This window comes from Anabrus simplex, chromosome 2 (genome assembly GCF_040414725.1).
Source record: "Anabrus simplex isolate iqAnaSimp1 chromosome 2, ASM4041472v1, whole genome shotgun sequence".
Classification (NCBI taxonomy): domain Eukaryota; kingdom Metazoa; phylum Arthropoda; class Insecta; order Orthoptera; family Tettigoniidae; genus Anabrus; species Anabrus simplex.
Window position 1 is genome coordinate 449973260 of NC_090266.1, and position 26198 is coordinate 449999457.

A 26198-nucleotide genomic window follows, 5' to 3' on the forward strand; every position below is an offset into this window, starting at 1 on the left:
TTTATAAACGAAAAATTGATACAATCATTTCCAACACACTTTGTATCAGTCAAATCATGAAAATTCGTTTGTGAGACATTATGAAATTGTGGTATATTGTCAGTACTGGAATAACCACCCGCTTTCCAGGCATATTTCAGCATTGGTAAAAAACAATCACCTTGTAATTGGTTTTGCGCTAGTATTTGGTTAGTTATAATGAAAAGTCTGTTTGGGGATTTTAATTTTGACTGGCCGTGTAAATTCCTTACCCGGTAAATGTTTTCCATTCGACGGACTAAACATTTTAGTTGTCAGAAGAGTCCAAGGTCACACGGCTGGCAAAGATAAGTAGTTCCTTTCAGTATGTATTCAATTTGTACATGTTTGTTCGTCAGGGATTGAAGTTGTGCATTTTTGCCCTGGCCACTGAATGAATCTATGAGAAGAAGATTTATTCCGTCTTCCTGTAATTGCGGATGGAAAACGTTTTGAAACCAGTCACGTACATGCCCTTTCCCCATTTTCCCGGAAGATGAACAATCAATTACGACATATTTAAAGGCATCCATGTAGGCATTGATACTTTCTTGTACTCTAGGTCCAAACTTTCCATTAATTTCTTGGAAAACGATCGAGAACAAATGTCCAATTTCTCCGGCTTTAGAAATGTGATATTTCACTGTGTGGGAGTGCGTAAAACTATTTCGGCAAACAAGCGTGGCAAGAACGTCTTTCACACGACGAAAATTCATAACCTCTCTGTGTTGCCATTTCGTACTCAACTTGGGACTGGTCCGAATTCCATTTATTGGCATCCAGGATCTCTTTCTTTTCTTGCACTTCATTAATGAATGTTACAAACTTTTTAGTCACTTCGTGTCGTACGTTTTCGTCTGTTTTAAACGTTTTACTGACTAGTTTGGTTACTTTTCGGAACCGAATTTTCAAATGCCTTTTAAGGTTTGTCAATTATGACTCGCTTCGGAGAGGGGCAAAACAACTCTCTACCCTCACCAATCCAACGCTCAATGACCGATTTTGTGACATATGAATAACGCAACCTTGCCTTGGTGAACTCTTCTTTCACATAAGCTCGAAGCATCGCACATTTCCTAATTTCTCTATTGTGTTCAACGTGATTGACGATTCCATAAATTTGTCTCCGAGTCTTCTTATACTTCCGTACGGCGTACATAGGTCCTCGTTCCTTTGATTTTTGATACATGTCCAACAATGATTCGGAATCGTAATCTTCCGCTGACTTGCAGGGCCTTCCTCGGCCATCACAAGACTTGTTATCTTCGTTAAACTCATCTCCGTGTTTGCAATTTTTTTGTGTTGTTGTCCCCTCCTCAACGCCATCTTCGTCTTCTGAATCAACGAAAACGGCTTCTTCCTCCTGAATAAATTCGCATTTTCCCTCCAAAATTGCATCAAACTTTGTCTTTATTTGTTTATACATGATTTTCTCTTCATCAGAAAGCTCTGTAGATTCCTGAATATTAACACCGTAGGCATTAATAAGAGCTGCAATAATGTTGCAAGCGGCCATAACAAAGTAAAGAATCCAATGCGATCTCCTGTATGTGGAATAGCCATCAGTCGTGGAGAACTTGAGCGAATAGAATAGGACCCGTTTTCTCATATACGCAACTGTTGGCAGCCGTATGTAGTGGAGGCCAGAGGAGAACCGAACGAGTGGAGAGGGAACGCGAGGCAGGGCAGCCGCTGGCCGTGAGCGCTGACGTGTGCCAACATGTACTGTACAATTCAGGGCGCACACCGCCAACTTTGATCCCCCAAATACCCCCTTAAGAAAGACCAGCGAAAAATTAGACTTACACTACCTGTTTCAGCTTAAAAAGACCTTCACGAATATGTAAGAATCAAATCGAAATTCGCCGTTCGACTTCGTACCGTTCTCTCGTGAGCCACCCAGCCCGGCATGTGGAATATTGACTACATGAATCACACACAACCTTTCAAAAAACCATCGTTCTGGATTATCTCTATCACTTTTTAATTTTATAAATGTTATTTGATAACTTGCCGATATATTGAATGTGAAAGCAGACTGCTGCTGGCTCTTATATCCATTGCGATAGTTCATCGATAAAGTGAAAAACGTTTACATCATTAGTAGAGATGAGAAAGGGAATGGCTCTGCAGTTTCCATCTAGAAACGGGCTGAACGAAAAGGGCGGCGAGTGATAGAACTCATCACAGAGATCAATGTACTGTATTTTTCTGACTCTTTCATCTTTCTCTATTGTATCAGAGATATGACACAACGTTAATTGTATTAGCTCGCGGTGTTAACATTTTTTCATTTCACTCAATGCTTCGTCATACTGGTGAGAGAGCATCCTTTTATTGCAATTCATTAAATTTAATACAAACATTGCATTTTCCTCTTGCAATTATTTGACTATTATTGGACTAAATATATTTTATTTTGTCTTTGATGTTAACAATGCTATATAGTCTAGGAAAACCTGTATCTTACCATTCTTTAGCTTATTTAGTGCTTACTTTTGTGTCACAAGTCTAACGGAGTATCCTACCATTACAACGTGCGTTATGACTGAATTGAATGAGTGGATGACTGCATGAATTGGTAAATGGATGGGTCATGGTTGAATTGTAATGAACTGCATTGAGCATTCCATTATGAGTGAAATCCTGACTGCCTAAATGAAATAATGGATGGATGGATGGATGGATGAATGACTGAGTGCATGAATGAATGGACGGGATTCCATGTCCTCTCTCTCAGTCGCGGATAGCCACCACCTGCGTAGAGAGTTACATGTATTATGAATTGATGAATGGATGCACCCCAGATTGAATTTCATGCCGGAGTGAATGGATAAACACTCTTCTCTCCCAGTCGTGCACAGCCACCAACTTGGCTAGGAGCATTCAGTAGAGAATGCGTGCTTATATGAGGTTTAAGAAATAGAAAGACATTTCATTTAGAATACATTTACATCGAATATTCTTTTATTATATATATCGAGTGGAGTGGTTGCGTATACTAACGCGTTAAGAAGCTCTGAATTCGAGAGAAATGTGAATTCGAACCACACCGTCAGCTGTTCTGAGAATTTTTCTTCTGTGGTAAATGTCGGGACAGTTCTTATCCACACGCCAAAGCTGATTCCCTCTCCCTTCGTTCCTCTATTTTATTCACCCCATTCACGTCATCGTCACTAATAAATCAACCGAGTTTGGCGTCAAGGAGGGCATCCGGCCGTAAAACCATGCCATATATATACAGTATATATTAATTTCACTTCGCTCCCGATACCGTATCAAGAAAAGTGACTAAGGGGTAGTTTGATTTACTGGTAGCGATGCCCAGACCTCGAAAACAAGCCCATAAGGAAATGAGAAAGGATCCGTCAGGCTTCGAACCCTCAGTCTGTCGTTGAGGCGGGTGCATTTTTCCACCCGTCGCAAGTGAGCCAGCATCCAGCGCCAGGATGTTGTCCGAGAGAAAGAGCGGCCGCCGACTGGAGAGCGAGATATTTTCAGATATTTGAAATAAAAAACAGCGGTCCGAAGGTAGCCAGTGAGCCAATTTCGTGCCATAAAATCTGAGCGACCCGAAAGCCAGGACAAGTCTACCAACCCTTGCGAACAGCCTATATATTCAGCTTTCTCGCTAGTGGAAGTAAATTAAGGCGAATACAACTTCAAAAATGTAAATATCGAATTTTTGGAATAAGATAATACTAGATAGGCCGAAATTATAATAATTGTGAATATATGGACACGGTTGAAGCCGTTGGCGAGGGTTGAGGTCACCAGAGGAGAAGGGAACGGCACGGTTGACTAAATTCCCCTATTCAGGTCGGCGATTTCCCGAGTACGCTATCCGTTATTAATTGATATCTGAAGAGTCTGTCGGATTTGATACTTAGAAATGTAAAAATTTCACGTTTAACGTCAAGAAAAATTTCAGCGAGATCGCTGACTTTTAGTAGCCTTGACATTGGAACTCACCTTATGAATATATCTCACACCTGATCCATGTCAGCTCTTCCCATGTAGGTTAGACAAGGGCTGTCCAACGTTCGTTTCTACGCGAGCACATTCACATGATAACTAAGGGTATGCGGGCGCCAGGTACGATCCCACTAATTTGACTACTGTTATCGGTACTACAACGACTATATCCTCCTCAGTCCAGATGTCCAGCCGGCTGGACACGAGGTCTCTGTTCAGTATCTCAGCTTATTGGTGGGAGAATATGACGTCTTTGCAAAGTGAGATCTTAACTCACTTCAGTCCGAATGTTTGTTGCATTGAAATAGAATATATCCAAAATTAATTTATAGGTTGATTCATTATTTTTATACTGTGCGTTATAATAATAATAATAATAATAATAATAATAATAATAATAATAATAATAATAATAATAATAATAATAATAATAATAATAATAATAATAATAATTCTATTATGTTTAGTTTACAGAAAACCTACCACACATGAGGACATATTCACTCTGTTGGGAAGAGGGCAGTGACATTGATGGTTTATCAGATGATATGTTTATGACGTGGCGTGTGGTTTCTTCCGAAGAAAATTCTGATCCATCACCAGAGCCAGATGAATCTCAAGATGTACATATCCGCTGCACAACAGTCTACCAAGCAAAGGAATATGAAATGGAAGAGGCAGCAATTTGCTGACAATGTGAAGGATCTATCTGAGGAAGAATGGTCTGAGGAAGGGAGGGAACTAGGGATACTACTAAAGTACTTCGAGCAGTATTTTTCTGTTGAAATATGGAAGATTGTAGCTGAACAAACTAATATCAGAGCCTCGCAGGATAATCACAAACCACTTGAGACCATTACGAAGGAAATTAAGCAACTTGTGGAGGGCACATGTGATTACAGGATGCATGAAATTTCCCAGATTTCGGATGTACTATCGTCAGGGATTAAGGGAGCCTGCAGTGGCTGTCCTTTTTACAGACAGCATGTTCAAATTGAGGAATTAGTTGAATTTTGTTGGCAATTTAGGAGTTTCAGATGAAGAAAAATAGGAAAATAAATGGTGGAAGGTACAGCCGATACTTGATACTGTTCGTAGAAAGTGCTTGACTCTTCCGCTTTCACGCAGTCTGTCAGTAGATGAGCAGATGATTCCATTTACGAACTGTGTCACGGAGACAGTTTGTAAAAATACAACCAAATCCAATTGGTATTAAAAATTTTGCTCTTGCAATACCAGATGGTCTGGTACTGGATCTTTCCATCTATCTAGGAGCCAAAATGTGGCCTAATGGCAAGCCTTCTACTTATTTGGGTATTGGAAGGTCAGTTGTAGTGAAACTGGTGTAAGATAGAACTCCAAGTGAACATTTAGTTCACTGCGAGAAATACGACAGATACTTCAACTTGGTCACAGATGTAAAGAATTTATGATCTCCCGGAGTTCAAGATCTACACTGGATCATCACTCAGCTTTGTTGGCACTTCTAGAAGACAGACAATTCATTCTTTTGATGAGGACGATGAGAGCCCTGAATCACCAAGGAAGAAAAATTCCCCAGCTCCAATTCCCAACGACGACGTAAGAAAATCAGCATTTCATGAAATGATAAATGACCTGGCATGATTTTAGCCTCTCTGCAAAATTAATGACAAAAACAAATGGCTAAGGTGTCGAAATAAGGACTGTAAATCTGAAACGAAATTCAAGTGTGTTAAGTGTAATGTATTTCTGTGTATTTCGAGTGAGAGGCAGATTTTCCTCCAGTTTCACAGCTGAATGTTACCTTGTTAACAACAGATTCATAGGCTGGGTAAACAATTGATGCTCGATAGTTAGAATCGTAATTTATGTTCACTTTTTTCTCATTGTTTACAACAATTGAGTCCCAGTGTCCAGCCTGCTGGACACTTAGTTATGTAATGAAAGATCTATGATGAAAGAAAAGTATTACTTTTCACACGTTATTTGATACCTAACAGAATTCAGGATGCAAAAAAAAACTTGTAACAAACTTCATTTCCTCTCGGGACTGAGGAGGATATAATAATAATAATAATAATAATAATAATAATAATAATAATAATAATAATAATAATACGTTATATGAAAATATATTTACTCACATAATTAATGTGAAATCTGGCACTGCATGCTCGCTGCAAGTTGAGGAAAGTCTGGTGTGTAACTGGAACAGGTTGCTCTCGCGTCATCCAGGTGTGAGTCTGTCAGGCAGGATCGGTATTTGTTTTTTATTATGTTCATAGTAGAAAACGCGGCTTCGCAAAGATAGATTGAACCAAAAGAAAATTGCATATTCAGAGCAACACTGTGGGTAATGGAATATTTTTTACCGTCTACCAGAGTCCAGAAATTGCCAAATGTTGCGTAGGAGGATTTCAAAGAAAGGTCTGACTGAAGGCTTAAAATTTCCATTTCTGATTCTTCAGGATTATAATTTTCGAATATTTCACACACCCTCCCTCCAAGCTCACAAACTTCAACAGAAGCGAAGGGATTATTGATAAACATGATCACTGGTTCAAGCATTGACAACTGGCTAAATATGGTACCAAATTCAGACCCAAGAGTTTCAAGATGTTCAGCAAGAGATGAAAAAAATCGCTTGCCGCCATTTACTGTATCTGCCATATATTTTAAATTTGGAAAATGTGAAAGGGGATTTCTATTTAAATGGACAATCCATACCTTAAGTTTCTTTTCAAATGCATTGACAATACTTATCATACCAGAAATATGATGATATTTTCCTTGCAATTCGAGATTTAACTCATTTAATTTTGAGGTGATGTCTGCCAAAGAAGCTAGTTCGATTAGCCAAGATATATCATCAAGTTCCTGATAATATTTCCCAGGAGATGATTTCATAAAGTCTCGTATCTCGTCCAACAGGCAGCAAAACCGTTCGAGTGTTTTCCCCCTACTAAGCCACCTTACGTCTGCATGAAGGATGACGTCACCATACTCCGAATCTGACATACTTAAAATATTTCTGAACAATCGATGACGAGAAGATGACGATCTTATATAATTCACGACATGAGTTACAATTTTCATGACATGATCGAACTTTAAAACCTTTGCGTATAAAGCTTCTTGGTGAATAATACAATTATAAGACAGACATTTTGGAAATGATTCATCCTTAGCGCAAAGAGAAAGAAATCCATTAGTTCTACCAGTCATAGACGGTACTCCATCTGTTGTTATAGCGACAAGCTTTGACAGTGGTACTCTCTTTGGTGAATTTAACGAACGCATTAAATATGTCTTCTCCCCTCGTACGTCCATTAAGTGACAATAGCTTGACAAATTCTTCCTGTACTGTAAAATCATTAAAACCCATTCTAGCAAATACACACAACTCAGCAGTGTCAGACATATCAGCACTTTCATCAAACTGGAGTGAAAAATGTTCACACGATTTCAAATCCTGATGCAATTGAGATTCCATATTATTAGAAGTCTGTTCAACCGGCCTAGCAACAGTTGGGTGAGACAACTGAAGTCTTTTGATTGAAGATATCAATTTAGATTTATCTTTGTGAGATTCGAACAGAGATTCAGAGGCATTTAGCATAGCTTCTTTCACTACTTCACCATCATTGAAAGCTTTTCTCCTTTTAGCTAGGACGTAACAAACTTTGTGAGAAGCTAGTGTCACGTTACGCGTTTGCTGAACTGGCTTCTTAAATGCACATTGTTGCAATGCTAATTTAGATTTTAGGTCTTTCACTTTGTGTTTTCTCAGTTCAGAATTAACAGGAAATTCACTGTAAAATTTTTTGTGATTAGTCAAAGAATATCGCTGTACATTACTTCCTTTGGGAACAGACACGCTAGCATTACACAATAAACACATAGACTTTCCTTTGTTTTCAATAAAGCAATACTGGTCCTCCCATTCACTGTTAAAGTTATAATTTCCTTGCCTTTTAGCCATGTCAAGAAGAGTTATGTTTAATGAAATATAACTGATTATAAACTGAATAATTTAAAGTTTAAACAGTAATGAAAAAAAGCACACGAAACATGTTGAATGTACAACTTATCACAACACAAGGCACTCAAAACGTATTCCATAAGCCCTGCATATGCTCACAAGTAGTACTGATTGTTCGCCTGAAAGGTAGGAACTGGGAACATTCCAATTGCAAGACTTTCACATATCGTTCGTTCATTGTTTATGGCACAGCTTTGTTAGGATTTAAGTTACTTTGTGGGCAAATTGGGTGTCCCATTGTCGTCCTGGTGAAACTATGTCATGGTAGGTAGTTTATGGCATTGCAATCAAGTGAATCATAAGGAAGCAGTTCTGTTTGGCAGAATAAATATGCGGCTATATTTGGCTCCGTGAGTAGAGAGGGCCTTGTACCTGGCGCTAGCACCCCCCCCCCCCCACAGTGAGAGGTTTGTGGAGGATTTCCCTTCGTCGCAACCACTTACATGTCTAATAGCTATCTTTCTGAACCTTTCTTCTATCTCTTCAATAATTGCGGACACGTGTCAGTTAGGCCTAGATCACATTTATGGCTTACTCAAAGCTCTATATGTATTTTCTAGGTACGGATATAACAAATTTCCTGACATTGAGGACGGTATATTTAAGAGAGAAGTGAGAATATTTAATGAAATGCAAAAGTGTTGTTTTCAAATATTAAGTAAAATTTAATTTGGAAATTAATTGCGAAGGGGCGCCGCGTTGGACAGGGCTGGGCTAGACACTCGAAACGAAGGAAGAGAATGCCTGTCTAAAGTTCGCGCTGATCGGATGTGTGTCGTTCTGTAACGTAATTTGCGCTTTTGCGTAATAATAATAATAATAATAATAATAATAATAATAATAATAATAATAATAATAATAATAATAATAATAATAATAATAATAATAATAATTTAACTCGCCACAAACTTTCGTAGTCAGAATGGAATCGCTGCCGCGCGTAGTCCTCTTGAAACACTACTTTTTGGTACTAGTTTTATATAATGATGCATTTGATTTTCAGAGAATTGGGGTGTTCAAAATCCGGCTCAACTCATGTGACAAATTTCTGTGCGAGTTTTTTGGAAATGTAATCGCCATTGAGCCAATAATGAGTCGTTATTCCGTTCGCAACGGACTAGATCCACATCACAGGTGAAGAAAAAATCAATAGAATGTGGAAATTTCGTCGTTGGATAGTTGTTTTTTCTGAGGACTCGAGTAGTGCAGAGATGCTGTGTAAAATTCTAGTGGGCCTAAATGAATCCAGAGCTACCACAAACAGGTATCGGATGACTATCTGTTCCTAAATAGAATGGATACTGCGGTAAAGTAAATTTTAAATTAACTTTAAATTATGCATGTTTTCAATGAGGCTAGGGAAACTGGGTGAGGCCAATTACTGCAGGTTAGTTGCATGTGTCTTTATTTCATATCCTTGCAGGGTGTCTTATAAGGGGTAAACCACCAAATTATTCTTCTTCTTCATGTGCCATGTCCTCGCAGAACGTTGGCGATCAGTAGTATGATCTGTTGTTTGTACATAGCTGTTCTGAACAGAGTAAGCTTTGTCACCCCAAACCACTGGCTCAAGTTGCCGAGCCATGATATCCTACTTCTCCCCGGACAACGTTTTCCATTAATTCTCCCTTGGAGTACTACTTGCAGAAGGTGGTATTTACAGTTCCGCATCATATGACCAAAGTGTTCTAGCTTCCTTCTCCTGATGGTAGTGAGAATTTCTGGTTCTTTGTTCATACGGTGCAAAACATCTATATTGGTCATTTTAGCTGTCCAAGTAGTCTTTCCGTGATGTGTAAATATAGGCACCACGAGATATTAAGTACATGTCTTTTTTCATATGTTTATTGAGGTATTCATTTGTGTGTGATCATCAAAATGTGTGTGAAACCACGCTGGTTGATATCACATCGGACCAGGGATTTATTGGGCCTAGAGTGACACGTAGTCAATTACTGTTGATGAAATGATTCATGAGAGTGTTGATCTACGAGAGCCTTTTAAGTGAGAAGAGAACACACTTCAACCACGGGAGGACATAAATTACCCACTGAACTGAACCCTAGAGTTTAGCTAGGACTTTTATAAGTGTGTGTTGTTTATGTGTTCTACATGTGAATTAGAAAGCCAGGTCCTTTTGTGGTCTGGGAATTAAACCCAGTTATGCTATATTAGGATAGGTGGTCGATATTTATAGAGTGGTTGTGGTTGTTCCTTGTGGACGCAGTGGCTAAGATAGTTTGTGAGATAGGGATCATTATAAAATAATAAGTAGCCTCGAAGCACACGTTGTATTTGTTGACCATCCAGTGTGTTAGTAACTTATGGATAACAGTGGTCGTCACAATTTTTGTTGAATGGAAACTGTTGATATATTCCGATTCCTTACCAGATGTAAGCTCAGAAACCAGCCCTAGTTTTGTTTCATCGGCTGCAAATTTTCACAATTACCCGTTAGAGAAAATAAATTGTGTTTAATATATCCCTTACTCACAAGTTTCTCTTAAGTGCCTTGCCACCTCTCGATTCCTTTTCCTGTTATGGTATCTATTTTTTTACAGGTAGTCGAGGGATATTATTATTATTATTATTATTATTATTATTATTGTTATTATTATAAAAATTATAATAATAATTTTCTCCGTAGGAAGAGGAGTTAAGTTTTGATGGATGGACTGCGGAGATGTTTGAAATCAACGCGGCTGACATCAAAGGAGCGATGCGCATTCTGTTCTTATCTTATCTTGGTGAAATCTGTCAGGTCCTTTTGCATTGTTCTCAGTAAGTAAAGAGAGGGATGGAATATTTACTTTGTAAGTCTTCATTTATGAGAATATTTCAGTTTTGTAGATGGTCTGGTGATAGTTAGTCGTGTTTTGAATGCTGGATAGTTTGAATGTGCACGTGAGCGTGAAAAATGTCTGATGGACGCTGGTGCATTAATAGTCCTATTCATTCTGCTATACTTGTGGTACTTACACTCCACAGGAACAGACAAAAAATATAACAACGTTTTATAAACATGCATCTGAAGCACACCTTGGCATGCCTCTTTGTGATCTGGATAAGAAGTCGGGTCCCCATGTTCATCGCTCTGTAATTCGTCCCATTCCACACAGTGAGGAAGGGCCTGTTCCTTCACGGCCTGAAAATCTTGGTGAAAGCAGTCCAAACTCCAGAACTAAAGAAAATTAGCCCTGGTCATCAGCAGCCATGGAATTTCAACCTACTGGTGAACTTCAAGAGTCAAAGCCGAATCAAACTTTTGCACAGGCTGAAGTAAAAGAGAATTTTACCTACCGAAAAGCAGCTCGGAACTTCTTGCCTCGAGATTAAAGAAGCATGTTAACGTCTGGAACTTCTGTTACATTTTACGGGAAGTGTGATAAATATTTCTTACCCTTCTTCTTACAATCTGATAAACTGGTGTTCTGTACCAACATAGCTTGTGTTGTTAATGATATGAATTCCACACATTACGAATCTCATGAATGGAGACGTTTCACTGAAAGATCAAAGACGAGATTAAAGGCCGTTCTGTCACACAATTGAAATTTACTACCTTCTATTCCAGTACGCCATTCAGTTCATTTAAAAGAATCATACTATTCTTTGATAGTTCTGCTAGAGAAGGCCGGGTATGCGGAACGTCAATGGAGTGTTTGTTGCGATCTAAAAGTGATCACATATCTTATAGGCTAGCAAGCGTGATTTCCTAAATGTGAATGGGACAGTACGGCTAATTGAGAGCATTGTGACAGAAAAAACTGGCCACAAAGGAGCAATTTAGTTCCTGGAAAAAATGCGAACTCATAATAAGGGCTGTGATTGTATCAAATTTCTTGTTACAAAGTTCCCACAGAAAACCGAAGCTAAGACAGAGGGTGGTATTTTCGAGGGGCCCCAGATTTGTGAACTTATGCAGGATGAGACTTTTCCTCTGTCTACGTCGGTGTTAGAGACGTTAGCATGGCTGGCATGCAATAGAGTGACAGAAAACCTTTTTTGGCGACAAGAAGTCTAAGAACTATAAGGAAATTGTGGAGAAAATGTTACGATATTTCAGAAATCTAGGGTGTCGAATGAGTGCTAAAGTGCATTTTCTCAAGAATCGCATTGACTACTTTTCAGCAAATCTTGGTGCAACGAGTGAAGAACAAGGGGAGCTGTTTCATACAAACATTAAAACAATGGAAAGCTGCTAACAAGTCTATGGGGATGTTTCAGTGGTGGCTGACTATTGTTGGTGTTTGAAAAGAGACACTGGTGAAGGACATATAAGAGCTTCGAAGAAATGAAGTGTACTCCTCCCCAACGATAAAAAATTGGGTTCGTAATTATTCATAATTTTTGGCCCATGGTCCTCTTTTTTCAATATATTCATAAATATTTATGTTAAGTAATCGTACAGAAATATTTTTGTCATAGCTTTGTGTGTTTAACGTACTTGTAATATTTCATTGGAAACATAGGTACTTTATTGCATTTGATTTGATTTTGATGAATCTTAGCTCGATAGAGTACAACTGAAAATAGATCTGAATTTATAGCATTCATTTATTATATGAGTGGTTCCTAAAAGCTTCACAGTTCACAGTGTGTACAGTTACCGCACACTGACTTCGCACGCGTGAAGAGCTTGGTAAGCGTGTCCGCTCTCGGGAGGGAGAGACGTAATGTGGTGGGGAGTACTGACCGTAGACTTGCCAAGGTGTATTGTATGAGTTCGACGGCTACGGAACATAGCATACACGGTTCAGGACTGCGGTTCGTTGGAAGTGGTGTTGCAAACGCATTGCATTATGGAAAGCACATAAAAAAGAGAAGTGGTGAAAATTTGCAATCCTTTAAAACGGACTGGGAATTGCAGTTCTTTCTCGCGCCTGACGGAAACAATTCTATATTATTATTATTATTATGCCATAGGACTATCGGTGGACAACGGAAATGTACAGTCGAGCGTCTATGACGCTGTCCACAAGGAAGAATATGACACGTTAATAGGAGAAGAACGCGAAGCAAGGCTTGGGGATTTGAAAACACGTGATCCGACACAAGTTAAGCATTTGAAAACATATTTTAAGATCCAATCTTCTGTGGGTCACAAATGCAGGATCTTAAATAGTGGCCTTGTCTTCTACATTTAGGAAGATGATATCGACACGCCGGCATTAAGAGCTAGTTACAACATAGTGCTGAAGAGAGCGAAATTGGGACATCCTTTTGCGGATGGCGAAATGGTGAAAGAGTGCTTGGTGGACGCAGCAAAACCTCTCTGCCATACAGAAGTTACCAAGTGTGAATATGTCCGTCTTTCTTTCCGAACAGTCACACGTCGCATCTGTGTTATGGTTAGTGATGTACGTCGACAATTAATTATGCGGTGAACGGTTTTGTCTCATTTTCAATCGCCTCGAATGTATCCACAGATATATCATATACCGTGCAGATATTTATTTCTTTCTGAGGAGTGGACAGTAACCTCCGCGTTACAAAGGCACTTTAACAACATTAAAAACACATTAAGAACACCACCACAGGTATAGACATCCTTAGAGCCGTAGAAGACGTCAACGATGCAGTCGGTTTGGATTGGAAGATATTTGTATCAGTTACGATGGATGGTGAACCAGCAATGCGAGGTAACAAAAAGTAATTCATTTCCTTGTTAAAAAATAAACCTGTGCGCAATGAGATCACGCTGGCCGGCCTTCATTGCATTTTTCACAAAAAAGCGCTTTGTGTGAAGTCAGCCATGTTAGAAGATTTCATGATAGTTGTTACACGCAACATAACTTACCTAAGGTCCCATGGCTTAACGCACTGGCAGTTTAGGAGATTTCTGTGAGAAGGAGGTGAAGAGTATGATGGCATTATGTACCGCAGTGACGTCCGTTGGTATAGTCGAGGTAAGGTTTTAAGCAGGTTTCTTTAGTTGGAGCCCGCGATAGTTACCTACTTAAATGAGAAAAAAGAACATCAGTCAAAATTAGAAGGTCCTCAATGGATTGCACGCCTTGCATCCCGAGCTGAAATTACCAATCATATGAATGCTCTCAACGTTGCTATGGCAGGAAAAACGAATTTAATATCCGATATGGTCGATAAAGTGGAAGCGTTCAGTAGAAAACTTGTACGTTGGGAAAGCCAGCCCAAGTGCGAGAACGCAGGGCATATTCCAATTTTGGACTCTGTTCGTGAATGTGCTGCATTTGAAGAATATGTTTCGGTAATCTTAGACATCAAGAAACAATTTGCTGAACGATTCCAAGATATTAATATTAGATCTCATCTACCACAAACATTTGGAGACCATTCACTGTTTCAGTCGATGATGCAACTTTTCACTTGCAGGTGGAAATTACCGATCTCCAGTCTACCGCATGCCTCCGAGAAAATTCTTCCTCTTCAAAAGTACGAAAGGTTTTATGAACATTTCCCGCTAGTAGACTCTCCACGCCTCCATTACAAGGCTGATAAAGCTTTCTCAATATTTGGTTCAACATACGTTTGTGAGAGATTCTTCTTTGCAATGAAACTTCACAAGCCACGGTTGCTTGCGAGATTATCTGACGAAGACTTGCGAAACAGATTGCGCTTGTCTGTGTGCCGTACATTTGTGCGAACATTGGTTTCATCATTAGTTCGACAAAGCGTTGATAACATACAATAGCATTTCCTATGTGATATCTTACTAAATATAATGTATTGCCACAGGTGCATTCAGAGACATATCGTATGGATTTGTATTTATTTTACATAACGTATAAACCACTATACAATAACGTAATATAATAATAAAATAATGTGTGGTATGAAATTTTCGGACTCAGATGGATGACTGCTACGACTAGATGGTTGGGGTGTCGTACTGTTGCTAATCGGTGGGCGGGGAAAGCAGTATCACCCTCCTGAATTGCTAGTTGAGTCGGTCACGCTTGGAGAAGCAGTTGCGGAGGGGTGCTAAGCTTAATGTGCAAGCAAGAGGCCAGTTCATCGCACAGCATATCAGTGTGCTGCACATGTGCAACATTACTGGACACCGCTGTATTATATATTGAACCGTATCACCATATTGCGGTCCAAATATCTTCATTTACGTTAGTAAACTATTCGAATATAGCACCATGCAGAGCCCGAACTCCCTGCTTTAGGGGGGAGACGAACTCCGTACCGAAAGTCGAATTCCTTGCGGTTACTCATGGAAACTCCAAGGGGAAGCAAGTTTTATTTTGAACTTACTCGTGATGAGCCCGTAGTTAGCGTTCCCAAGCCAGTAAGGATAAGAGAAAGGAGATCGCGAGACAGAGACCGAAGGACGCATAGTAGTGTTACTAAATAATGGAAAGAAAGAATATATTAGTACTGTAGGTGACTTGAACAGAACTCTAAACTCAGCAGGTGTAACAGTGAATTAAGGTTTAAGTCTTAAAATGTTCAGTAGTTTTCATGTGTATATATTTGTGTGTGTGTCTGAGTGTGTGCGAATTGAGTCAGCGAATGTACCTGGTAAATACTCGGTAAGTGTTTCTTTAGTTATGCATGATAATGGCTAAGACTAATGAGCCTGTGCTTGGAGCAGATGAGGAATTCCTGCATGCCATTGACCCGGACGTATTCCAAGACAATGACAACCCTCTTTCACAATCACCAGTAGCTCCCCTACCCCAACCTGAGCCCACAGGAATCCTATTGAAACGTGCCTTGGCGCAGTTTCCTAGAACCCTCCAATGTTGCCACATTAACTGTTTATCACTTTTAAGTCACTTTGACGAAGTCCGTTCTATAATTACTGATACAAATATGCATTTAATTGGCCTGAGTGAAAGTTGGTTGACTAACAGTATCAGTTCAGCGCTTGTAAAAATTGATGGGTATACTTTATTCAGGAATGACCGCGCAAGTAAACGAGGCGGTGGTGTTTCAGTGTACTGTAGAGACGACATTAAGAGCAAAATAATCTGTGAATCTTCTCCCAATGTCACTCTGCATACTGAATATATGTTCCTTGAGGAGATTGTCAAAAACCAGAAATTGTTAATAGTAGTAGTATATAAGCCACCCAAGGTAAGTAATATAGACGCACTTGAAGCGGATCTGCTGAAACTTATACCAGGCTACGAACACATCATAATCCTCGGTGATTTTAACATAAATCTCCTGACCCAGACTCGTGACTCGGACCGAATTCGCAGGCTGTTCATGTCAACGGACATGACCATCTTCCGTTAGACGCAACTAACCACATACATACACGTAACGGCTCAACCCACACCCTAATTGACTACTTAGTGACAAATAATCCCCATAAGGCTGTCAAGCACGGACAAATCTCTGTCCCTGGTATCTCTACACACGATCTTATCTATCTGTGCTACTCACTGCGGGTGCCGAAGTGTAAAGCTAAGTATGTAAACTACAGAGACATGAAAAATATAGACTTAACTCTACTACAATATGACGCATATAATTTACCTTGGGACGACATACGTCAATTGCACGACGTGAATTTGAAAGTACAAAGATTTAACTCCTTATTGTTAGGACTCTATGACAAGCATGCTCCCGTTCTGCAGGCAAGGATTACTCGCCCTCCTGCTCCATGGTTAAACACTGAGATAAAAGCAACAATGTCCCGCCGTGATGCTTTGTTTCGCCGGTACAGAGCAACAAAAGAGCAAACGGATTTCGAACAACACTGCCGTCTACGGAACAAAACGAAACAATTAATTAGAAACAGTAAATTTAAATATATCAGAAATCAAACAAAAAATCTCAATACTGTTAATGCGTGGAATCAGTTACGTTCAATAGGAATAGGAAAAATTAAAGAACCTCATATACCAACAATATCGTTGGACATACTTAACTCTCATTTCACTGGTAATCAAATCAAAGAAACGCGACCCCAATCCGGAATCCCGTTACACGAAGATGGCAATTACTTGAATATTGAACCAACATTCTCATTGCGAACTGTCAATATAAACGAAGTAAAACAAGTCTTAAATTCCATTAAATCTCAAGCGAAAGGAGCAGATCATATTCCAATAGGCTTCATAAAAAATGTCATCGGCGCAGTATTACCGATCATTACTCATATCTTCAATTACTGTATAAACTCAGGAACTTTTCCAGACATTTGGAAGGATGCTCTAGTGATTCCAGTATTAAAGAACACCACATCAAATTATCCATCAGACTACCGCCCTATATCAATACTCCCTCCGCTTGCGAAAGCCCTTGAACGACTTATTCACGAGCAACTAACTGAATATCCCACAAATCATTCACTACTAGACCCGTTGCAATCTGGCTTCAGGAACGGCCACAGTACGACGACAGCACTCCTTCGGGTAACAGATGATATCAGGCTTGCTATGGATAAGCGACAGGTGACGGTACTCACGCTCCTTGACTTTAGCAGTGCATTTGATACAGTCAACATACAACTACTCCTTTCAAAATTGCGCTTCCTTGGCGTTGACCGGAATGCACTCAATTTCTTTATATCCTACCTCACAAATCGTCGTCAGTGTGTCTCAGTAAACGATGTTACGTCCAAATGGGCTATCAGATTATCTGGCGTGCCTCAAGGATCTGTGCTTGGACCTTTATTATTCAGCCTGCATATCAATGATATTTCATCCCCACTTGTCCACTGTAAATACCATCTGTATGCTGATGACCTACAGGTATATTACCATACCAGTGTAGATAGTATATGCGAAGCGATCCAGCATATGAATACAGACCTACAATGACTCACAACGTACGCCAGGAACAACGCCTTACTCATCAACCCACGAAAGACCCAAAGCATAATAATTGGACACAAAAAATTACTATGTGCTCTAAATAGTAATCACAATCCTCCTCCAATTACCATTGATGATACCGAAGTGCCATACTCGAAGATTGTTACAAACCTCGGGGTCACCTTAAATGAGACTCTGACCTGGAATGAGCATATAACCAATGTGTGCAGAAAAGTACACGCATCTATTTATCCTTTGAAGCGTCATAAAAATGTTCTCCCACTGGACCTTAAATTAAAACTCATACAAACACTTCTATTTCCAATCTTTGACTACTGTGACAGTTTATTGACTGATCTAACCTATGAACAAGCAACAAAGCTACAACGTGTACAAGAACTCTTGCATTCGATATGCCTTCCAGCTCCGACATGATGCTCATATAACACCATACTACAAAAAGTTGGGATGGCTAAGTTTAAATGACCGTAGAAAAATGCACCAAATGACCCTTATCTATCAGTTGCTTTCCTCAAACAGCCCCACCTACCTGTCGTCCAATTTTAGGCTTCTTTCTTCGTTCCACGAAATTAACACTCGTTCTGGATCACTACTTGAAATAGCACCGTATCGAACGAATACCTACAGCCATTCATTTCTGGTCTCCGCTACGAGGTTATGGAATACGATCCTGGATGATATTAAAAAGTCTTGCTCGTCTAGGACATTTAAAACAGCCTACCGTAAATTCCTCCAGAGTACATACAGTTGACTCGAATGAATGTAAGAGTGAATGACGTGTGAATGAAACCAAAATTGACGTACTAGATTTAAGTTCTTAGGCTATCCCATTTTTGTTCATACTACTCTCATTTAAGGCTATAGACTCTTCATAGAAATAGACTACATAGTAACATTGATTTTAGTTCACTCAGATCGTAACATACTAGTTAATTTATTTTAGCCTTATATTTGAATAAGTTTTTCTTTAAGCTAGTTGTAGGTATATTCGTTAGGTTATAAGTTGATATATATTTTTTGTTATTATCCACTCTCTATTTATCCTATAATTTTTCATCAGTAGTAACCTTAATTAATTGTATTATTGTAATTCCTTATCTGACCTACATATCTCAATAACAGTAATTGATTACAATGATAATTTAGATTAATACTGTAAAAATAAAAAACATTGTATGTGGTTAAGTGTAAGAGAGGGCCAAGAGCCCTAACTTCGCCACTTAATAAAGACACAAATAAATAAATAAATATTTGAATTTGTCTCGCGAAGCCAGTAGTGTCAACAACACGTAGCCAAATCTGAGCACTCCAGGCCTAGTAGCGTGCTAATTTCAGATGTTATTTCCACACGAGAGCAGTTTCGGCGAACGTAAAACACTGGAAAATATTGACTGGAATTATGGAGCACAATTTGCACTATAGCGATAACAAGTAGGCATGTTAAAGGTTTCCTTACTTAACTTCAAAGGTCCGTTGTAAAGGGACGGCCGGAACACTAAGACAATCTCTACTGAGAGCGATGAAGTACCCAGCCCAACGAAAACTGGAAGATACTATAAAATGTAGACAGCCGTGTGAGCTGGAGGCTAGTTACTGAACGACCGGTGTATAGTGCGTGTCACTCGTATCAAACCTCGAGACAAACACTCGTATGAAACCTCGAGACAAAGTGCCTATAACAAAGTGATTAGAAAGCTATAGTTGGGGAGTAGACTAGCTCACCCGAACATTTACTGTGAGTAAATGCAATTCATAACTAGATCGAGTTCTTCAATTTAGTGAGGTACGCGTAAATTAACCGCCATGCGGATTTGTTGTGACCGGGTATCATTCCCATAATAGGCTCTTCTCATCGTCGGACTAATATCATAATTAGCAGATTAAGATACTATCATCTGGCCTAGGTCACGATATTGTACGCGAATACATACAAGACAGTGAAGAGCAGTGACATACTTCATCATCCACTTTCTACGATTTGCCGAGGATCGACACAGAAGGAGACGGCATCTGTAATAGCGTTCCCAGGATTCGGGTTCCCGGCTTCAGGAACAATTGCACATCGCGCAAGAATGTGCTAATTCCACAACGCAGCCCTGGAGTCGCGCTGAGGCAATGATGGAGGATTTCAGATTAGTTGATCTGCATTTAAGCATGACTTCTAGCTATAGATTCGACTCAGGGAATTTTCAGGAATGTAAATATTTAAAATTTAACTTTTAAGTGCTTTAGGCATATTTATTTCAAGTGCAGGGTGAGTAAAATTTTGGGGCTGACTGCAGGCGCCAGCCAGGTGTTTTATAAGCTTTGCTTTAGATGGTATGTGAATAATGATACTTTAGTGGTTATTATGTGATTTTTTATGTTGATTTCTTATGCGCCATGTATGGACGGGAGTGTTATATTGATGTCGAATTCGTAAAAATGAGTTGGAGGTCAACTTAGCTCTAGATGTGGATGATTACGCATGGGATATGTTTTCAGCTTGCAGCGAGACCAGAGAGATATTTACACAGTTGTGATTCAGAGAGGGTCTTTCATATGATACCACAACAGACTAATACGTATCCGTGTGTGGGATGAGAACCTAGAGAGGGTAGATGCGTGGCCAGATAGAGCCGACATTTGTTTGTGTGATACCGCAGTGATATATGTGTGAAAGTAGCCCGAGGAGGTTTAGATGCGAGAATAGGCCAAGAAAGAGCCTAGATTGTGTATTCTAGATGCCAGGCGTGAGAAACCGTAAAGACAACATGCTATCCGCATGAGAGATGCGAATTATGTATTTCAGTACAGGCTGATGTGAGGCCTGATTGCGGCATAAATATTGGGACACGGTTTTGATGTGTCATAATGAGATGTAATTTTAGCACAGAGAACCGCCTCCCTGACATCGTGTTAAAATACGAGAATGCTTTTGAAAGCCGGGAGGACAAATATCTGTTGTCCCCAAACGCAGATAAAGACTGTCGATGTTGGCTGACTGAGCCGCAATGAATGAATTGGGTGTACAGACAAACCCGTTATCCAGACCGATGCAGGTTCTGTTTGCGTGTGAAAATATTTTGCCTCTCACTTTCTCTCTCTACAGCTGACCGGGGGTTGCTAAGGTAGCCGGCAAGTACCCGACGTGCCTAATACATGGCAGTTGACATCTAGAGCCCTAGAGGTATTGCGCTGGAAGCCCAGGACCCCGGACGATGAAGTCCAATATATATGTCTTTTTTTAAGATGTGCTTATTATGATCTTGTGTGTGTTTTTCCGACGTGTTTTTGTCCATTGTTATTGTACGCACCGTTGATCAAGTGATTTACAGCACATGCTGATTTTAAATTTGTGCGGTTCTGTTCCCTCTCTAGTTCTTTCCGGGCGGATACCGTGGTTGTAAATTCAGTGTCTTTTGGGGGGTACACCCCAGTCCCAAGTAAGTGTTTGTCATATTTATTTACCGACTAGTTCGGATTTGTTTAATCAAGTCGAGACGTGCGAATCTATAATTATATTTCATGTAAGGATACGATTCACATCGAGGCCACGTGCCATGCGCAATTTAATTTATTTGAGTCCTACCGCAAAAGCACAACAGCAGCACGGTATTCCACAAAAATAACTGCAATTTGGGGTTGGAGACCCGTGGTTCTCTTTAAAATTGGGAAGGTGAATTTTGTTGTAATACTTTTGTAAGTTACATTTTTACTTGAGTTCATGAAGGCATGAGGGCAATGATGATATTTTGATAGCTTCTGAACAATCATTTAATAGGCGGAATTTCATTGTTATATCACTAAAATAAATGAGCAGAAGTCGGAAAGGCTAAGAGTAAAGTAATATGGGAAGTGCCGATGAGCTCACCGAAAGGGACGATTTCTCAAAGTAACGAATTGTCATGGCGGTGACATTGAAGGCTTTATTAGTGAAGATGGAGGAGAACCATAAAGAGCAATTAGCTTGGACGGAGATGGCGACACAGATAACTAAAGAACACTTGCATAGGATGGAGGAAAACACTTAAGAACAATTATCTAAGATGGGGGAAAACACTGAAGAACACTTATTTATGATGGAAGAGAACACTAAAGAACAGTTAGCTAAGATGGAGGAGGCAACTAACCAGCAACTGGACCAGAGAGTTACGGATAACGTACTCACAAATGAGAGACTAGTTTTCTAGATGGAAAGGTAGAAGTGGTGCGACAGCGTGGTGTAGAGGGTACTGAGAAATTAGAGAGGCAATTGATACAGGTACGTGACACGACACAAGCACAAATTAAGGCCTTGGAAGCGTCAGTTGAAAACTGGAGAAGGCGATCACCACGGAGAAGAAATTAGAAGCCCTTGCTGCAGGTACTGATAATTCAATGCTAGGAGTGGGAGAAAACCGGAGTTCGATAGAGGAGCTTAGGAAGAGCACCAAGCCGAAGTTCTCAGAAATGTCAAACGAAGTCAATTACAGAATTAAAGAAACGCAGGAAAAGGCAGAAGAGAAACTGAAGGAAGAGATGGAGACGGCGCAGGGCCAGACTGCAGAGGGAGGAAAGAAATGAAGGACCAGTTAGAAAAGGAAGTAGGGAAGACGATTGTGAGGAAAGGGCGAGAGATTGTAAACATAATTGTAGTCGATCGAGCGGTCAATAAGGCACATAACTAGGAGCATGACTCATCTATTCAACCATGGGCCGAGTTTTGCACAAAAGGCGTATAACAAAGTCCTAGTGTTGGATAAAGAAATCGAGCATTTAAGAGAAAAGGTAGAACTTTTGGTATTACGCGGAAGTAAAGGTTGTAGTAGGATGAAACACATGCTACAAGGCAGTATAGAAGTGGCATAGAAGCAGATGGTAGCACAGCCAGACTAGTGAGCCCGCACCGCTGAGTGAAATACTAAGTTTACCAAGGCCGGAGGTTAGGACTTCGACGCCTGATGTTCACGGAACTGTTCCCCTGTATAGCCTCATGCAAACAGTCGACGATAAGCCAATGAAATTGACGGGAGATAATGGAATAACACCCAAGACTTTTCTTAGGGACTTAGTGAAGTATATGAATCACTACCGTATACCACCAGAGAGACGGCTGCGAACTATTGAAAGATTTTTAGGCGATTCAGTTCTAAATTGTTTGGAGGCATTTCGGCACATTTCACGACATACAAGGAGTTCAAACAGGCCCTTCTGAAGTAATATTGGAGTATTACGGCTCAGGAACGAAAAGCCAAGGGACAGGATTTTTAACTCAAGACCGGACGAATGAAGTCGCAATACACAGCGGTATGTACAGGAGTTGGATGTAAAACGGCAGGACGAGGAGAGATGGAGAGATGCCATCTCGACCCAGCGGGATGTCAATAACGAAGGAGATGCTAATATGGAGTATCAGGAACAGATGAATGGCGTACAGGGGAAGGTACAATATATCAAGGCGGAAAAATTAAAAAAGCAGGAATTTTTTGGTAGACATTGGCGTTTCTAGAGTCAATATAACACTTGAATAAATGTGATTTTTTAAAGTGCAGAAGGACAGCATAATTGCTGACCGGAGAACGAGCACTGGCCATTGTATATCAGCTGGAGCCGAAAGAGATTTATGGCGATTATACATTAGTATGCCATGGAAAGGGAAGAGACCCGTGTGGGCCGTCTGGACGTGTTTAAAAATCCCGAGGTACACAAAGTAATTTATTTTTTATTCTTTACAAGTTGCTTTGCGTCGCATCGACACAGATAGTTCTTATGACGACGATGGAATAGGAAAGATCTAGGAGTGGTAAGGAAGTGGCCGTGGACTTAATTAATGCATAGGTTCAGCATTTGCCTTGTGTGGAAATGGGAAACCACAGAAACTCAAAGTATAATTCCTAACCACGATAATCTTCGAAATTAATGTTTAATTAGTGAGGTCCATTTAGCGGCCACTTTTAGAGAAGGCACGTCACAAATGAGAAGGGGATCTTTTGATAGGTATATCGGTTTAGCTACCGGGTTTCAGGTCCTTACTTCGAGTGGAGCATCCATCGAAGGAGGGTTCAACAGACCACCGCCAGTTAGGAGGTGATGTACTGTGTTATTCACTTGTGTGCTGTTTATCATGTCTCTTGCTATGCGTCGACTGTTTGTTGAAATTATACTGATTTTGTTTAATTTGTCTTTGACGGTGGGGTTTCATCCTCATTTTGTAGGTTTTGGCCACCTGACGGCAAAATCTCAGGTTCAGTACTGTTCGGTTGCATGTGGCATCACTACACCATAGATTCTCTGTCATTTTGTGGGAGTATGTTTACTTTGGTTAGATCCCACTTGATTTTGTGTTATTTCTTGCATATGTTCGTTCCACGAACTATGATGGGTTATGAGTTGCGTGCGGTATTATCATATTACTGTGGTAATGATCAAATCATAGGGTCCCCGAACTAATATTCGGGACAAACATTTATTTTCATTTCCCACAATAAAAAACTGAAAAAACGAACAATAGGTGCTAAGGGTGCCAATGTGTCATTATGGAGAGTTTTAATCCTTCGAAACTGCATTGGATTTTGTTAAGGTTATCTTTCCAATTTCAATTAGGGGTAATAAATTTGTCTAAGCCTATTTACTGGCTTCTCTCTTACGGTAATTATGTTTTCCCCTACGTTATTTACATTACTTTTGGTAGATTTGATGTCCTCGCAGATCGGTCCACCCTGAGGAGCAGACGTGGCATGAATGGGTGGTGAGATAATTCAGTAGACATACATTACTTTACGATATATAAACTTACCTAAGTATATGCTAAAACTCTGACGCTCATTAAAAGATTTTCGAATCCATTTTCAAACCTTAATGCATAAGATTACCCGCCATCAAAAGAATGAAACATTGGAAATTCAAAATGATGAAATCGGGAGCTGATGGGAGTTATTTATGATCGCATTTATCCAAAATGTAATCCAGTATCACTCCAGAGTAATTCTAGGCTAGTTCCCACCTCATTTGTAGTTAACACTCACTTCTGCAATGCCTGTAAGAAAATAACTTACAAGACAAATACCGTTTGTATACTCGCACATTTACACTCACTAGTACACTGTGATGTAAACAATTTTATCCAGTCCTCGGTTAGCATTAATGACCAACGTATGCCTTTGTATGGCATTATCCCCAGAGAATAACATTCCCGAAAATACTCACCTTTGTCTTCGCTTACCATCAGTCCTCCATGAAACCAAATTGTCTATCTGACTGTTTTGCTCTCTCCACAATCCAGATACTTGATAAATGCTGCATAATGTTCTTCTCTGTTTTCGGGTCGGTAGGTATGTACTGAACCGTGTCACCAGTTCACGGTCCAATTAGCATCATTTTATAACCATTTATAATCATTTTAAAACGCCGTGCTTTAGGAGGAGGCGACCCCATAGCGCAAGTTCCAGCCCGTGTGATTACTTGCGAAGACCCCGGACGGTAAGCTAATAGGATGTTAACTAGCTCGCTCGAGCATGTACTGTTAATAGAGGATAGCTGAACTAAATCAAGTTCGTCATTGTTAGTGCGGTTAGCGGAATGTTATCTGCCTAATGAACTTGTTGTGACCAGTTTCCTACCGTAATAAGCTCTACTTGTGACAGGACTAATTCATAACTAGGAGATTAGCTAAGCGGTCTCGCCTAGGTCACAGCACTGAGCGCATATACGTGCAAGGCAGTAAGGAAGAATATTCACTTACAGCAGCCAGTTTCCAGGACGCGCAGAGAAGACAAGAAAGAAGTATACAGAAGCAGTGGTGGCGTTCCCAGGAGTCAAGTGCCAGGCTTCCAGATTTGACGACCACAGCTCCAGGATGGGCTAATTCTACCACCAGCGCCGGACGGTGGCCAGAGGCAATGGCGGCAGATATCAGATGAGTTAAACTGCAAATTTTAAGCATGATATATTGTTGTAGACTCGAGTCGGGCCCTTTTTCTTTACCAATCATGTGCATTTTTAACTACCTTAAGCTGGGTCATTTCAAGTATACTTAAATTAATTTAACTTGGGACTGACGATGCGCGCCATCCATGCGTTTTATTAGCTTTGCTTAAGATGGTATGATTGTAATATTAGTTTATTAGTTGCTGTGTGTTTCTAATGTATTTCCTTCAGTGCCATTTTTGGGGTGTTATGGTTATTTATGTCATTGTCTTCAGTTAGATTCGGAGGTAGGATCACCTCAGTGTTTTGAACGGGGAACCCTGTATCGTATACCATATAGTTAATGTCAGGATGTGCATGAGCTGCATGGACATGTTTTTTCAACTTGGAGCCAGGCCAGTGAAATATTTGCACCGTTGTGAGGATCCTTTAGATTTATATGCAACAGACCTATCCGTAGCTGAGGGTGAGATGCGAACCCATTGAGCCCGGAATGAGCCCATATATTTGTTTGT